The sequence below is a fragment of the Schistocerca piceifrons genome, unplaced genomic scaffold (genome assembly GCF_021461385.2).
Source record: "Schistocerca piceifrons isolate TAMUIC-IGC-003096 unplaced genomic scaffold, iqSchPice1.1 HiC_scaffold_569, whole genome shotgun sequence".
NCBI classification, from domain to species: Eukaryota; Metazoa; Arthropoda; class Insecta; order Orthoptera; family Acrididae; genus Schistocerca; species Schistocerca piceifrons.
Window position 1 is genome coordinate 72,501 of NW_025728809.1, and position 15,587 is coordinate 88,087.

The 15,587-nt window shown below is 51.3% G+C and overlaps 22 non-coding genes across 22 annotated transcripts; 18 read left to right on the plus strand and 4 right to left on the minus strand.

Annotated features, from left to right (window-relative positions):
- The first annotated feature begins 7 nt into the window (after positions 1 to 7).
- Positions 8 to 80, plus strand: Trnam-cau. Its single transcript has one exon. It is a non-coding gene; the product is annotated as a tRNA-Met (tRNA).
- A 6,526-nt stretch (positions 81 to 6,606) lies between these two features.
- On the plus strand, positions 6,607 to 6,680 carry Trnai-aau. The gene has a single exon. It is a non-coding gene; the product is annotated as a tRNA-Ile (tRNA).
- A 610-nt stretch (positions 6,681 to 7,290) lies between these two features.
- Trnag-ucc lies at positions 7,291 to 7,362 on the minus strand. The gene has a single exon. It is a non-coding gene; the product is annotated as a tRNA-Gly (tRNA).
- A 342-nt stretch (positions 7,363 to 7,704) lies between these two features.
- Trnag-gcc lies at positions 7,705 to 7,775 on the plus strand. Its single transcript has one exon. It is a non-coding gene; the product is annotated as a tRNA-Gly (tRNA).
- Positions 7,776 to 8,156: 381 nt separating this feature from the next.
- Trnam-cau lies at positions 8,157 to 8,229 on the plus strand. The gene has a single exon. It is a non-coding gene; the product is annotated as a tRNA-Met (tRNA).
- A 305-nt stretch (positions 8,230 to 8,534) lies between these two features.
- On the plus strand, positions 8,535 to 8,606 carry Trnae-uuc. The gene has a single exon. It is a non-coding gene; the product is annotated as a tRNA-Glu (tRNA).
- Positions 8,607 to 8,804: 198 nt separating this feature from the next.
- Positions 8,805 to 8,878, plus strand: Trnai-aau. The gene has a single exon. It is a non-coding gene; the product is annotated as a tRNA-Ile (tRNA).
- A 610-nt stretch (positions 8,879 to 9,488) lies between these two features.
- On the minus strand, positions 9,489 to 9,560 carry Trnag-ucc. The gene has a single exon. It is a non-coding gene; the product is annotated as a tRNA-Gly (tRNA).
- Positions 9,561 to 9,902: 342 nt separating this feature from the next.
- Positions 9,903 to 9,973, plus strand: Trnag-gcc. Its single transcript has one exon. It is a non-coding gene; the product is annotated as a tRNA-Gly (tRNA).
- A 381-nt stretch (positions 9,974 to 10,354) lies between these two features.
- Positions 10,355 to 10,427, plus strand: Trnam-cau. The gene has a single exon. It is a non-coding gene; the product is annotated as a tRNA-Met (tRNA).
- A 305-nt stretch (positions 10,428 to 10,732) lies between these two features.
- On the plus strand, positions 10,733 to 10,804 carry Trnae-uuc. Its single transcript has one exon. It is a non-coding gene; the product is annotated as a tRNA-Glu (tRNA).
- Positions 10,805 to 11,002: 198 nt separating this feature from the next.
- Positions 11,003 to 11,076, plus strand: Trnai-aau. The gene has a single exon. It is a non-coding gene; the product is annotated as a tRNA-Ile (tRNA).
- A 610-nt stretch (positions 11,077 to 11,686) lies between these two features.
- On the minus strand, positions 11,687 to 11,758 carry Trnag-ucc. The gene has a single exon. It is a non-coding gene; the product is annotated as a tRNA-Gly (tRNA).
- Positions 11,759 to 12,100: 342 nt separating this feature from the next.
- Trnag-gcc lies at positions 12,101 to 12,171 on the plus strand. Its single transcript has one exon. It is a non-coding gene; the product is annotated as a tRNA-Gly (tRNA).
- A 381-nt stretch (positions 12,172 to 12,552) lies between these two features.
- On the plus strand, positions 12,553 to 12,625 carry Trnam-cau. Its single transcript has one exon. It is a non-coding gene; the product is annotated as a tRNA-Met (tRNA).
- Positions 12,626 to 12,930: 305 nt separating this feature from the next.
- On the plus strand, positions 12,931 to 13,002 carry Trnae-uuc. Its single transcript has one exon. It is a non-coding gene; the product is annotated as a tRNA-Glu (tRNA).
- Positions 13,003 to 13,200: 198 nt separating this feature from the next.
- Positions 13,201 to 13,274, plus strand: Trnai-aau. Its single transcript has one exon. It is a non-coding gene; the product is annotated as a tRNA-Ile (tRNA).
- A 610-nt stretch (positions 13,275 to 13,884) lies between these two features.
- Trnag-ucc lies at positions 13,885 to 13,956 on the minus strand. The gene has a single exon. It is a non-coding gene; the product is annotated as a tRNA-Gly (tRNA).
- Positions 13,957 to 14,298: 342 nt separating this feature from the next.
- Trnag-gcc lies at positions 14,299 to 14,369 on the plus strand. Its single transcript has one exon. It is a non-coding gene; the product is annotated as a tRNA-Gly (tRNA).
- Positions 14,370 to 14,750: 381 nt separating this feature from the next.
- Positions 14,751 to 14,823, plus strand: Trnam-cau. Its single transcript has one exon. It is a non-coding gene; the product is annotated as a tRNA-Met (tRNA).
- Positions 14,824 to 15,128: 305 nt separating this feature from the next.
- Trnae-uuc lies at positions 15,129 to 15,200 on the plus strand. Its single transcript has one exon. It is a non-coding gene; the product is annotated as a tRNA-Glu (tRNA).
- A 198-nt stretch (positions 15,201 to 15,398) lies between these two features.
- Positions 15,399 to 15,472, plus strand: Trnai-aau. The gene has a single exon. It is a non-coding gene; the product is annotated as a tRNA-Ile (tRNA).
- Positions 15,473 to 15,587: the final 115 nt, after the last annotated feature.

Genomic DNA, 15,587 nt, shown 5'->3' on the forward strand with positions numbered 1-15,587 from the left:
CATCCGTGCCTCGGTAGCGCAGTAGGCAGCGCGTAAGTCTCATAATCTTAAGGTCGTGAGTTCGATCCTCACCCGGGGCATTTAATTTTCTGTGACTGATGGTGGTGCTGTTGCTAGGGCGCCAACGTATTTCTTGTTTGTTATCCACAACGTTTCAACGCTTCAGCGGGAAAATGTTTACTTCCTGTTATTGCTACTTACAGCTTCCCTTTTCCTCTTCTCCCAGCAGAGCATGAAGCCAAAAGCATTGCTCTGCGGCGTTTGAGGTGCGCGCCTTGCCAGTCAGTATGTGCAAAGATGCTCGCAAAGAGAGAGGGGCGCCGACGCGGCACTCGACACGAAATGCGCCAAGCGACCGTACGAACGGTCGAACGAAACGTCCACATCCGGTGTGGTCTAGTGGCAGTCTGCCTGCAGCGGCCGTGGCGTGCGGTTGTCTGTGCTCCGCGCTGCGGCTGGCTTGTTTACTTCTGCGGGGTAAGTCGCTCGCTAGCAGCGGTTATTCTTGCGTTTGTGGAATGACGATGATAATTCAGTGATGGCACATACTATGAGGAAAGACACCTTGAAGTTAACGTTCGATAACACGTTTGCCCGACCAACATCCTTTGAAATCGAGGATTTCCTCGAAGAAGTGATGAAAATTGGCCTCGATGAGATTATCGGTATACATTTGTCGATTCTGTCTAGCATCGTTTATATCAAGATGAGAGATGCCGAGTTTTGTGACAAACTAGTTGACTCCTTTAGTTCTGGTTTGAAGTTTAAGCATAGTGATGGCAATGTGGGTGTGGTTACTGTTTCTCACGCCGGGCTTGGACTTCGCACAATTCGCATTTTTGAACTACCGTTTGAGGTCCCAGCAGACCAGATAAACGTTGCGATATCGCCGTATGGCAAAGTTTTGAGCAACTTTGCCGAACGTTGGTCTCCGGCGCATAAGTATCCGGTACTGAATGGCGTCAGGCAGCTTAAAGTTGACTTGCAACGACATATTCCGTCGTACGTCACGGTTTGTGGGTACCGTGCCGTCGTAATGTATGATGGCCAACCTAGAACATGTGCCAGATGTAACTCGACGGGACATGTTCGTGCGGAATGTTTACAGCGTCGTGTAGTTCAACTGCCAACCGGAGAGAGTGTTCGCCCTCCCGCGATGTCAACATTACAGCCATCGTACGTGTCGGTTGCCCGCGGTGAGCCGTCCATACAACTGATTCGCGATAAACCTGCCGGACCCAGTTCCGTCGTTAATGTGACGTCTCCGGACACGCCAGTCGCGTCCGAGATGGCTGCTTCTGAAACACATGAAACTAACAGGACCAGTGAGATGGCGGTGGACCAGCCCTCACGGGGTGCCGAGTTGGTGGAGGTGTCCATGGCTCCTGCTCCCATGTCTGAACGAGTCGCTGAAACGATGCCCAACTCCGACACAGTAATACGTGGTAATCGATCTCCGAAGAAAAATAAAAAGCGGAGGATGGCTCACCAAGGTGCGGAAGATACAGCACCGAGCTTGCGGGGAAAGGCTAAATTAATCGGTCAGAATTTAAAAGAAGGGCCCGCAGAAGCTGCCGCCTCGCCTTCGCGCTCGCGGGACACAACGCGATCAGACGACACCATGTCGGAGACTCCCACGATGTACGACAGCGGACCAGATGAGACGCCCACTCAGCAAACTGAGCCACAGAATACGAATCCACCAGTTTCTGAGCCAGTAGGCACCCTTTGCTCTCCCAATTGGGCGGACGAGTTTGAAACGAACGAAGCTGATGTAGAGATGCAGGAGGATTCCACACCCTCGACCGGCTCCTTGCCCCCCGTATCAGCGGTTGATGGACACAACGTCCACGTGGCCATGGCTACTCAAACGACCGACACGGTCAGCGCCTCCAATTGAAGGCTGTATGACGCACCCTATCGTTTGCTCCTTTCGTACCAAACATCTATGACCACCTTGCAGGCCTACAAGATCCTGACTCTCAATATCAATAAGATACGCAGTGATTTGAATCTGAAGAACTTACAAGACTTGTTATACGCAGCCGACATCGATATAGCCATGCTTCAGGAAGTGAGTGAGATCAGGTTAGACCACATAGCAGGGTATAACGCTTTCGTGAACCCTGGCAACGGTTTCGAACTTGGAACAGCATTACTGTTAAAAGAAGGGATCGTTGCAAATTGTGAGGCCAAACTGGTGACCGGCAGAGGGATAGCAGTCACTGTCAATAACATCAGACTGATTAATATTTACGCACCTTCTGGGTCCAGTAATAGGCAACACCGTGCAGAATTTTTTCGCCACGAGATCCTTCCGCTCTTCGGGACCAACTACAGTGATGTCATTTTTGGCGGCGATTTCAATTGTGTGCTTCGTCAAATCGATCAAACTCCTCACTTTAATCGGTGTGTCGAATTAGAACAGATCATTCAAGAACTCCGCTTCACTGACACTTGGACGCACATGCACGGAGTGGAAGTGGGTTTTACGCATGTTACCAATCATTCGGCAAGTAGGTTAGATAGAATTTACATATCGCGTAATTTAACGCAACACCTGCTACACACCGAAATATGGCCAACTGTATTTTCCGACCATGCTGCCTATATCTGCACCGTCAACATGCAAAAACAGGAAACATACCGGGGTCGAGGGTTATGGAAGTTCAACATCGCACATTTGCATGATCCTGCATGTCGAGAAGCCTTCCTGTCCACCTGGACGGCATGTGAACGCAAATTCAGATCCTACAACTCCGCGATCGAGTGGTGGCTCAAATGCGCCAAACCACAAATTAGGAAAACTTTAATGTTTTACTCCCGTCAGAAAAGTCTGTGGCACAAACGGACCATGGAATTTTACTTTCAGTGTCTTCGGGAGTTGTATAAATGTGACGCGACCGTTATCGGCAATTTTGCAAAGATCAAAAGAATTCAGGCGAAACTTTTAACGCTGCAACGGAAACAGTTGGAAGGTTTTCAAATTCGGGCGCGAGTTCCTAAGACGGTGCAAGAAGAAGAGGCTGCCATGTATCACATGTTACGTGAAAGTCGACGAGGCAGTCGGAAAATCATTACACACATCCGAACCAGCACCGGGGCAATAGTTACTAAACAAAGTGACATTATGCGTGCGATTGAAGAGTACTATCGAGACCTGATGTCCAATAAAATGACAGATGATACCGTGTTTGCGGAGTTTGCGACAAATTTATCACGGAAACTCAGCCCCACAGAGGCGACTCAGCTGATGACAGAGGTGACAGAAGACGAATTAACAGACGTTATCCTAAGGAGTCCGAAGAATAAATCTCCTGGTTGCGATGGAATACCTGCAGAAGTATATCAAACCTTCTGGCCGCAGATGAAATCGAAACTCCTTGCAATATGTAAAGAACTAATGAACCCACAAAACGTTATTCCGCAGGAATTTCGACAAGGAATTGTTGTCTTACTGCCCAAGACCCCGTGCAGTAACGACCTCACTAACCTGCGACCTCTCACGTTATTAAATAGTGATTATAAACTATTCGCCCGTGTTCTGAGCCAACGGCTCAAAACTGTCATGACCACAATCACAGGACAGTATCAAACGAGTGTCGGTAGAGATAGATCTATTTACCACACGCTCACGGATTACAGAGATATCATTGCCGTAGCGGAGGCTTGCAAGTTAAAATGCGCCCTCGTCATGATAGACTTTGCAAAAGCGTTCGACAGGGTGAGCCATCGTTTCCTTTTCCGCGTCATGCAGGAATTGGGGTTTCCGCGCCAGTTCACCCAAGTACTCGACAATCTGATCCGTAATAGTACGTCGCGGATTCAAATTAATGGTCGCCTCAGTGGCGCTATTGATATCGAGTGTTCGGTGAGGCAAGGCTGTCCGATGTCGATGGCTCTCTTTGCCATCGCCATAGAACCTCTGCTCGCTACGCTAACTGCACATTTGCAGGGATTGGAAATCAATAGCCAGAAGATTGTGTGCCGTGCGTACGCAGATGATGTCGGCTTTCTTGTCGTGAACGCGCAAGAAGTGCGGTCCTCACTTCAAATACTTCAACGATATGAGGCGGTATCTGGGGCGAAGGTGAACTGGCAAAAATCCGGACTCATGAATGTTGGACGGGGAATAAATCTACCCAATCATACCCGATTACGAGAAATTACCAGTATAAAGTGCTTAGGCCTTGAGTTTCGGCGGAAGATACAGAATACCATTGCTGTTAATTATAGAGCTTTACTTCATAAAGTTAGGGCATGTGTACAACTGCATAGCATGAGGAAACTGAATGCTCTCCAAAAAATTGAACTGGTCAACACTTATATCCTCTCGAAGATTAACTATGTCGCCAAAGTGTTGCCTCTTCCCAGTGGCATTGCACATAGAATGCTGTCTGCCCTGGGCCATTTTGTGACCAGAGGCAATATCTTCAAAGTTAAATATGTTACGTTGACGCTCCCTCCTCGGAAGGGCGGATTGAACCTCACAGATGTCTATAAAAAGGCACAGGCGCTCTATCTAAGCAGTATGTATAAGCTATGGACAAAATCTCCACACTGTCTCACTGCTCACCTTCTCAACGAAATCTCCCCAGCGAACCTCAACCCCCCGATTGACGTACATCATATTCCACACGACCTTTATCATTTAAAATACTTCCTGCTTGAATATAGTTATGCTCGAACAAGAATTCCGGCGAAGGAAATAACGGTGGTGAAGCAACTTTATAAGACTTTGATCGAGTCCACCTCCAGGAATAACATCGAAGACAAATATACAGCTCACAATTGGCGGGTGATTTGGGATAATATTCATTCACGCCATTTACCGTCTCACGTGCGAGCGTCTTGGTATCTCACGGTGAATCGCAAAATAGCTACCAATGCCAGACTCCATTCCATTCATCTGGCCGATTCACCCTTATGCAACACTTGCCAGGTACAAGATAGCGAGGAACACCGATTTGTCTGCGAAAAAGTGCGAGATGTTTGGGCGGTCATACGACAGTTGTTGGCGAGCATCACTAGAACATGCCCTGCGACCATAACGCCAGCTGACTTCCTCACTCCGGAGGTAGTGCCTTACCCGCAGACCAAAAGAAATTCAGTAAACTGGCTTAAAGGCCACACAGTTTACTATCTTTTCAATGTGAACGAAACGAGTAAAGAAGACTTTCTCCTGTATTTAATGATACAGCACCACCGACTACAGAAGACTAAAAACTATAAAGCTCATTTTGCAAACTTTTTAAGTCACACGATCATTTCACAGCCAATATAGGATGGAGTGCTTAAAGCCATTTCTTCCGACATGGTGGATTCCACTCTTCCTTCGGACGCCCGAAGTGAAGTCCAAAGAAGTAAGTGCGGGACAGGCTAATTTACGAGTGCGTCACTTGGATCATTCGTCACGTTCAGAAATTAACAGAATGTTTGTAATAGCGCGTTCCGTCTCATTGGCGGATGCCCTGCACAGAACTGAGTTTCCTAGTTTCTTAATTGTAACAGTCGATCCGATGGAGAGAAACAACGATAGAAGAATTTTCATTTATATTTTTCATTTCAATACTAACTCTGATTTGTGGGGTGAGACGCACTCATGCGGTGCAAAGTGCACGGATCCCCGGCTCTCCTGAATACATATGAAAATGGACAAATTCATTTACACTGCAAATGGATGCAACATTTCGTCTCCGGACTAATTTCTGTTTTTATGTTACTGGCGGCGGAGTCAAGCCGCAGCATTTCTTCAGTGCGCCGATGAGGTAGGGTGCCGTGGTGACGGTTACGGTGGGAGACAAGATGGCCAGGCCTCAGATTGCATGACCCCTGCCCTCCTTGCCTCTCCCTGCCTGATACCACTTAAAGCACCAAAAAAAAAAAAAAAAAAAAAAAAAAAAAAAAAAAAAAAAGTGGTAGAATGCTCGCCTGCCACGCGGGCGGCCCGGGAAAAAAGATACATATAAAACAAAAAAAAAAAAAAAAAAAAAGTGGAAAAAAGAAATTAAAAAAAAAAAAAAAAAAAAAAAATAATTGCAGAGCAGTAAAAAAAAAAAAAAAAATGGATAAGGCGTCGGACTTCGGATCCGAAGATTGCAGGTTCGCATCCTGTCACGGTCGAAAAAAAAAAAAAAAAAAAAAAAAAAAAAAAAAAAAAAAAGTAGAGTGCTGGGACATGAAACCTACAGGCACATTTTAGAAGTGGTTCAAAGCCTGCACATAAAAAAGAAAAAAGAAAAAAAAAAAAAAAAAAAAAAAAAAAAAATGGATAAGGCATCGGTCTCCTAAACCGGGGATTGTGGGTTCGAGTCTATCAAAAAAAAAAAAAAAAAAAAAAAAAAAAAAAAGTGGCTAGGATACCTGGCTTTCACCCAGGAGGCCCGGGTTCGATTCCCGGTACCGGAACGGAATTTTTTCCACACGAATCGTGGCAAGTTTGAGCTGTCCGAGCAGCCGTTTGCCGTCCTGCTCGCAATATAGCTACTGTTTCGTGACCGTCAGCAGAATATAGACTAGGGAAGCAGACACACGACGACCATAGAAATGGTGTATGGCTTCATGCCACCTGTTTCCAGCGTAGGGCTGAGCAGCTGCATCTGCCGAGGCCCGTTAGCTCAGTTGGTTAGAGCGTCGTGCTAATAACGCGAAGGTCGTGGGTTCGATCCCCCCACGGGCCACTACTCTTTTACTACTACGAAAAGGCAGCGCCGATTTCAGCTGGCGAGTGTGATGACCAAAAGATCATCACCCTGCGTGGAAGTTGACAGAGGATCCGAACCCGACTCGTCGGGAAGCGCTACAGCATTCACTCGCCAATGGCCATAATATCTTGAATACACTGGTTCTCAACCGATAAAGAGAAAATGAAAGAAAATGTCCGATTGCCGATGCGTAACAACTTTGGCCCTTGTCAGTACTTGGGCGGGTGAGCGCATGGGAACACAGGGCACTATTTGCACTTTTACTTCCTATTTTTGTTTCTCCTTTGTTTTCGGAGCTACAGCCCGATTCGGTCAGGGAGACGCCACCGTGAAATGAAGGGGGCGTGCTGTGTGTCCATCGCCTCGCCTCTCCTTACCTCTCTCAGTCGTTTCTCGTGCTTGTCGTTTTGATAAAGGCCGATTTGAGAGCGTCAGCTCTCGCGTCAGCTGAGCAAAGTCGAGACAAGTCGAGACACGAGACAAGTCGAGACACACTAAGGGCTGGTATGCAGCGAGTAAGAGGGCGAAAAAACAATAATTTAAGAGCGCGTGGCAAAAGTACTCATACGCGAAATTAAAAGCCTGCTGCGGTGGCCGGGAATCGAACGCGGATCAACTGCTTGGAAGGCAACTATGCTGACCATTACACCACCACCGCACAAGCGAGCGCCGCGCGTCCGCGCTGTGTCGGCTTCCCGCCAGTCGGCAGCGGCCGAAGGTGATCGTACCTGGCAGGCGCATTTCGAGGCAGGCTAGGGGAGCACATCCAGACGCATTCGGACAGCGTATCCGCGCACATTTCGCATCCTTTGGCAAGAGTTGGGCGCCGGCGACGCAAGAGTACGCAGAGGACCGCGTTCTGGCGGCATTTTTAAGCAGTGCAGTGCAGGATTCAGCGTCTGCAGCATCTTTCCCACAGAATGCTACGGCGCTTGACGGCAGTCCCACTTTCCCTTGAGACATCTGCTCGGGAAGCAGCGTCAAGTTACCGCTGGCCCCAGCATCGGTGGTTCAGTGGTAGAATGCTCGCCTGCCACGCGGGCGGCCCGGGTTCGATTCCCGGCCGATGCATCATTTTGCTTTTCCCGCGATGATGCTGCCGCGTGGCTTGAGCGCTTGAGATGCACGATCCACAAGAATGTGTAGCTGGATTTCCCTTGAGAAGGACCGAGAACGCAGCACTCGCGGGTCCCCACTAGGACGCTCGCATCATGTTCTACAGACTAGCGTCGGCCTGGCCTCACAAGTTGCTGGGTCCGGGTGCCTCCGAGGCTCTGAACTTTAACGACAAGGAGTGCTGCCTATCGTTGCAACAGCTGCAGCAGCACCGCAATCAACTGGGCCGGCAGTGCACGTGTAGCAACAGAACACGTTATCCAGGAAGTACAGTGTCTCTACGTCTAATATTGGGTACGGTATTTACCCAGTTTCCAGGACAAGCGGTGCACCCGTGCCTCGGTAGCGCAGTAGGCAGCGCGTAAGTCTCATAATCTTAAGGTCGTGAGTTCGATCCTCACCCGGGGCATTTAATTTTCTGTGACTGATGGTGGTGCTGTTGCTAGGGCGCCAACGTATTTCTTGTTTGTTATCCACAACGTTTCAACGCTTCAGCGGGAAAATGTTTACTTCCTGTTATTGCTACTTACAGCTTCCCTTTTCCTCTTCTCCCAGCAGAGCATGAAGCCAAAAGCATTGCTCTGCGGCGTTTGAGGTGCGCGCCTTGCCAGTCAGTATGTGCAAAGATGCTCGCAAAGAGAGAGGGGCGCCGACGCGGCACTCGACACGAAATGCGCCAAGCGACCGTACGAACGGTCGAACGAAACGTCCACATCCGGTGTGGTCTAGTGGCTAGGATACCTGGCTTTCACCCAGGAGGCCCGGGTTCGATTCCCGGTACCGGAACGGAATTTTTTCCACACGAATCGTGGCAAGTTTGAGCTGTCCGAGCAGCCGTTTGCCGTCCTGCTCGCAATATAGCTACTGTTTCGTGACCGTCAGCAGAATATAGACTAGGGAAGCAGACACACGACGACCATAGAAATGGTGTATGGCTTCATGCCACCTGTTTCCAGGGTAGGGCTGAGCAGCTGCATCTGCCGAGGCCCGTTAGCTCAGTTGGTTAGAGCGTCGTGCTAATAACGCGAAGGTCGTGGGTTCGATCCCCCCACGGGCCACTACTCTTTTACTACTACGAAAAGGCAGCGCCGATTTCAGCTGGCGAGTGTGATGACCAAAAGATCATCACCCTGCGTGGAAGTTGACAGAGGATCCGAACCCGACTCGTCGGGAAGCGCTACAGCATTCACTCGCCAATGGCCATAATATCTTGAATACACTGGTTCTCAACCGATAAAGAGAAAATGAAAGAAAATGTCCGATTGCCGATGCGTAACAACTTTGGCCCTTGTCAGTACTTGGGCGGGTGAGCGCATGGGAACACAGGGCACTATTTGCACTTTTACTTCCTATTTTTGTTTCTCCTTTGTTTTCGGAGCTACAGCCCGATTCGGTCAGGGAGACGCCACCGTGAAATGAAGGGGGCGTGCTGTGTGTCCATCGCCTCGCCTCTCCTTACCTCTCTCAGTCGTTTCTCGTGCTTGTCGTTTTGATAAAGGCCGATTTGAGAGCGTCAGCTCTCGCGTCAGCTGAGCAAAGTCGAGACAAGTCGAGACACGAGACAAGTCGAGACACACTAAGGGCTGGTATGCAGCGAGTAAGAGGGCGAAAAAACAATAATTTAAGAGCGCGTGGCAAAAGTACTCATACGCGAAATTAAAAGCCTGCTGCGGTGGCCGGGAATCGAACGCGGATCAACTGCTTGGAAGGCAACTATGCTGACCATTACACCACCACCGCACAAGCGAGCGCCGCGCGTCCGCGCTGTGTCGGCTTCCCGCCAGTCGGCAGCGGCCGAAGGTGATCGTACCTGGCAGGCGCATTTCGAGGCAGGCTAGGGGAGCACATCCAGACGCATTCGGACAGCGTATCCGCGCACATTTCGCATCCTTTGGCAAGAGTTGGGCGCCGGCGACGCAAGAGTACGCAGAGGACCGCGTTCTGGCGGCATTTTTAAGCAGTGCAGTGCAGGATTCAGCGTCTGCAGCATCTTTCCCACAGAATGCTACGGCGCTTGACGGCAGTCCCACTTTCCCTTGAGACATCTGCTCGGGAAGCAGCGTCAAGTTACCGCTGGCCCCAGCATCGGTGGTTCAGTGGTAGAATGCTCGCCTGCCACGCGGGCGGCCCGGGTTCGATTCCCGGCCGATGCATCATTTTGCTTTTCCCGCGATGATGCTGCCGCGTGGCTTGAGCGCTTGAGATGCACGATCCACAAGAATGTGTAGCTGGATTTCCCTTGAGAAGGACCGAGAACGCAGCACTCGCGGGTCCCCACTAGGACGCTCGCATCATGTTCTACAGACTAGCGTCGGCCTGGCCTCACAAGTTGCTGGGTCCGGGTGCCTCCGAGGCTCTGAACTTTAACGACAAGGAGTGCTGCCTATCGTTGCAACAGCTGCAGCAGCACCGCAATCAACTGGGCCGGCAGTGCACGTGTAGCAACAGAACACGTTATCCAGGAAGTACAGTGTCTCTACGTCTAATATTGGGTACGGTATTTACCCAGTTTCCAGGACAAGCGGTGCACCCGTGCCTCGGTAGCGCAGTAGGCAGCGCGTAAGTCTCATAATCTTAAGGTCGTGAGTTTGATCCTCACCCGGGGCATTTAATTTTCTGTGACTGATGGTGGTGCTGTTGCTAGGGCGCCAACGTATTTCTTGTTTGTTATCCACAACGTTTCAACGCTTCAGCGGGAAAATGTTTACTTCCTGTTATTGCTACTTACAGCTTCCCTTTTCCTCTTCTCCCAGCAGAGCATGAAGCCAAAAGCATTGCTCTGCGGCGTTTGAGGTGCGCGCCTTGCCAGTCAGTATGTGCAAAGATGCTCGCAAAGAGAGAGGGGCGCCGACGCGGCACTCGACACGAAATGCGCCAAGCGACCGTACGAACGGTCGAACGAAACGTCCACATCCGGTGTGGTCTAGTGGCTAGGATACCTGGCTTTCACCCAGGAGGCCCGGGTTCGATTCCCGGTACCGGAACGGAATTTTTTCCACACGAATCGTGGCAAGTTTGAGCTGTCCGAGCAGCCGTTTGCCGTCCTGCTCGCAATATAGCTACTGTTTCGTGACCGTCAGCAGAATATAGACTAGGGAAGCAGACACACGACGACCATAGAAATGGTGTATGGCTTCATGCCACCTGTTTCCAGGGTAGGGCTGAGCAGCTGCATCTGCCGAGGCCCGTTAGCTCAGTTGGTTAGAGCGTCGTGCTAATAACGCGAAGGTCGTGGGTTCGATCCCCCCACGGGCCACTACTCTTTTACTACTACGAAAAGGCAGCGCCGATTTCAGCTGGCGAGTGTGATGACCAAAAGATCATCACCCTGCGTGGAAGTTGACAGAGGATCCGAACCCGACTCGTCGGGAAGCGCTACAGCATTCACTCGCCAATGGCCATAATATCTTGAATACACTGGTTCTCAACCGATAAAGAGAAAATGAAAGAAAATGTCCGATTGCCGATGCGTAACAACTTTGGCCCTTGTCAGTACTTGGGCGGGTGAGCGCATGGGAACACAGGGCACTATTTGCACTTTTACTTCCTATTTTTGTTTCTCCTTTGTTTTCGGAGCTACAGCCCGATTCGGTCAGGGAGACGCCACCGTGAAATGAAGGGGGCGTGCTGTGTGTCCATCGCCTCGCCTCTCCTTACCTCTCTCAGTCGTTTCTCGTGCTTGTCGTTTTGATAAAGGCCGATTTGAGAGCGTCAGCTCTCGCGTCAGCTGAGCAAAGTCGAGACAAGTCGAGACACGAGACAAGTCGAGACACACTAAGGGCTGGTATGCAGCGAGTAAGAGGGCGAAAAAACAATAATTTAAGAGCGCGTGGCAAAAGTACTCATACGCGAAATTAAAAGCCTGCTGCGGTGGCCGGGAATCGAACGCGGATCAACTGCTTGGAAGGCAACTATGCTGACCATTACACCACCACCGCACAAGCGAGCGCCGCGCGTCCGCGCTGTGTCGGCTTCCCGCCAGTCGGCAGCGGCCGAAAGTGATCGTACCTGGCAGGCGCATTTCGAGGCAGGCTAGGGGAGCACATCCAGACGCATTCGGACAGCGTATCCGCGCACATTTCGCATCCTTTGGCAAGAGTTGGGCGCCGGCGACGCAAGAGTACGCAGAGGACCGCGTTCTGGCGGCATTTTTAAGCAGTGCAGTGCAGGATTCAGCGTCTGCAGCATCTTTCCCACAGAATGCTACGGCGCTTGACGGCAGTCCCACTTTCCCTTGAGACATCTGCTCGGGAAGCAGCGTCAAGTTACCGCTGGCCCCAGCATCGGTGGTTCAGTGGTAGAATGCTCGCCTGCCACGCGGGCGGCCCGGGTTCGATTCCCGGCCGATGCATCATTTTGCTTTTCCCGCGATGATGCTGCCGCGTGGCTTGAGCGCTTGAGATGCACGATCCACAAGAATGTGTAGCTGGATTTCCCTTGAGAAGGACCGAGAACGCAGCACTCGCGGGTCCCCACTAGGACGCTCGCATCATGTTCTACAGACTAGCGTCGGCCTGGCCTCACAAGTTGCTGGGTCCGGGTGCCTCCGAGGCTCTGAACTTTAACGACAAGGAGTGCTGCCTATCGTTGCAACAGCTGCAGCAGCACCGCAATCAACTGGGCCGGCAGTGCACGTGTAGCAACAGAACACGTTATCCAGGAAGTACAGTGTCTCTACGTCTAATATTGGGTACGGTATTTACCCAGTTTCCAGGACAAGCGGTGCACCCGTGCCTCGGTAGCGCAGTAGGCAGCGCGTAAGTCTCATAATCTTAAGGTCGTGAGTTCGATCCTCACCCGGGGCATTTAATTTTCTGTGACTGATGGTGGTGCTGTTGCTAGGGCGCCAACGTATTTCTTGTTTGTTATCCACAACGTTTCAACGCTTCAGCGGGAAAATGTTTACTTCCTGTTATTGCTACTTACAGCTTCCCTTTTCCTCTTCTCCCAGCAGAGCATGAAGCCAAAAGCATTGCTCTGCGGCGTTTGAGGTGCGCGCCTTGCCAGTCAGTATGTGCAAAGATGCTCGCAAAGAGAGAGGGGCGCCGACGCGGCACTCGACACGAAATGCGCCAAGCGACCGTACGAACGGTCGAACGAAACGTCCACATCCGGTGTGGTCTAGTGGCTAGGATACCTGGCTTTCACCCAGGAGGCCCGGGTTCGATTCCCGGTACCGGAACGGAATTTTTTCCACACGAATCGTGGCAAGTTTGAGCTGTCCGAGCAGCCGTTTGCCGTCCTGCTCGCAATATAGCTACTGTTTCGTGACCGTCAGCAGAATATAGACTAGGGAAGCAGACACACGACGACCATAGAAATGGTGTATGGCTTCATGCCACCTGTTTCCAGCGTAGGGCTGAGCAGCTGCATCTGCCGAGGCCCGTTAGCTCAGTTGGTTAGAGCGTCGTGCTAATAACCCGAAGGTCGTGGGTTCGATCCCCCCACGGGCCACTACTCTTTTACTACTACGAAAAGGCAGCGCCGATTTCAGCTGGCGAGTGTGATGACCAAAAGATCATCACCCTGCGTGGAAGTTGACAGAGGATCCGAACCCGACTCGTCGGGAAGCGCTACAGCATTCACTCGCCAATGGCCATAATATCTTGAATACACTGGTTCTCAACCGATAAAGAGAAAATGAAAGAAAATGTCCGATTGCCGATGCGTAACAACTTTGGCCCTTGTCAGTACTTGGGCGGGTGAGCGCATGGGAACACAGGGCACTATTTGCACTTTTACTTCCTATTTTTGTTTCTCCTTTGTTTTCGGAGCTACAGCCCGATTCGGTCAGGGAGACGCCACCGTGAAATGAAGGGGGCGTGCTGTGTGTCCATCGCCTCGCCTCTCCTTACCTCTCTCAGTCGTTTCTCGTGCTTGTCGTTTTGATAAAGGCCGATTTGAGAGCGTCAGCTCTCGCGTCAGCTGAGCAAAGTCGAGACAAGTCGAGACACGAGACAAGTCGAGACACACTAAGGGCTGGTATGCAGCGAGTAAGAGGGCGAAAAAACAATAATTTAAGAGCGCGTGGCAAAAGTACTCATACGCGAAATTAAAAGCCTGCTGCGGTGGCCGGGAATCGAACGCGGATCAACTGCTTGGAAGGCAACTATGCTGACCATTACACCACCACCGCACAAGCGAGCGCCGCGCGTCCGCGCTGTGTCGGCTTCCCGCCAGTCGGCAGCGGCCGAAAGTGATCGTACCTGGCAGGCGCATTTCGAGGCAGGCTAGGGGAGCACATCCAGACGCATTCGGACAGCGTATCCGCGCACATTTCGCATCCTTTGGCAAGAGTTGGGCGCCGGCGACGCAAGAGTACGCAGAGGACCGCGTTCTGGCGGCATTTTTAAGCAGTGCAGTGCAGGATTCAGCGTCTGCAGCATCTTTCCCACAGAATGCTACGGCGCTTGACGGCAGTCCCACTTTCCCTTGAGACATCTGCTCGGGAAGCAGCGTCAAGTTACCGCTGGCCCCAGCATCGGTGGTTCAGTGGTAGAATGCTCGCCTGCCACGCGGGCGGCCCGGGTTCGATTCCCGGCCGATGCATCATTTTGCTTTTCCCGCGATGATGCTGCCGCGTGGCTTGAGCGCTTGAGATGCACGATCCACAAGAATGTGTAGCTGGATTTCCCTTGAGAAGGACCGAGAACGCAGCACTCGCGGGTCCCCACTAGGACGCTCGCATCATGTTCTACAGACTAGCGTCGGCCTGGCCTCACAAGTTGCTGGGTCCGGGTGCCTCCGAGGCTCTGAACTTTAACGACAAGGAGTGCTGCCTATCGTTGCAACAGCTGCAGCAGCACCGCAATCAACTGGGCCGGCAGTGCACGTGTAGCAACAGAACACGTTATCCAGGAAGTACAGTGTCTCTACGTCTAATATTGGGTACGGTATTTACCCAGTTTCCAGGACAAGCGGTGCACCCGTGCCTCGGTAGCGCAGTAGGCAGCGCGTAAGTCTCATAATCTTAAGGTCGTGAGTTCGATCCTCACCCGGGGCATTTAATTTTCTGTGACTGATGGTGGTGCTGTTGCTAGGGCGCCAACGTATTTCTTGTTTGTTATCCACAACGTTTCAACGCTTCAGCGGGAAAATGTTTACTTCCTGTTATTGCTACTTACAGCTTCCCTTTTCCTCTTCTCCCAGCAGAGCATGAAGCCAAAAGCATTGCTCTGCGGCGTTTGAGGTGCGCGCCTTGCCAGTCAGTATGTGCAAAGATGCTCGCAAAGAGAGAGGGGCGCCGACGCGGCACTCGACACGAAATGCGCCAAGCGACCGTACGAACGGTCGAACGAAACGTCCACATCCGGTGTGGTCTAGTGGCTAGGATACCTGGCTTTCACCCAGGAGGCCCGGGTTCGATTCCCGGTACCGGAACGGAATTTTTTCCACACGAATCGTGGCAAGTTTGAGCTGTCCGAGCAGCCGTTTGCCGTCCTGCTCGCAATATAGCTACTGTTTCGTGACCGTCAGCAGAATATAGACTAGGGAAGCAGACACACGACGACCATAGAAATGGTGTATGGCTTCATGCCACCTGTTTCCAGCGTAGGGCTGAGCAGCTGCATCTGCCGAGGCCCGTTAGCTCAGTTGGTTAGAGCGTCGTGCTAATAACGCGAAGGTCGTGGGTTCGATCCCCCCACGGGCCACTACTCTTTTACTACTACGAAAAGGCAGCGCCGATTTCAGCTGGCGAGTGTGATGACCAAAAGATCATCACCCTGCGTGGAAGTTGACAGAGGATCCGAACCCGACTCGTCGGGA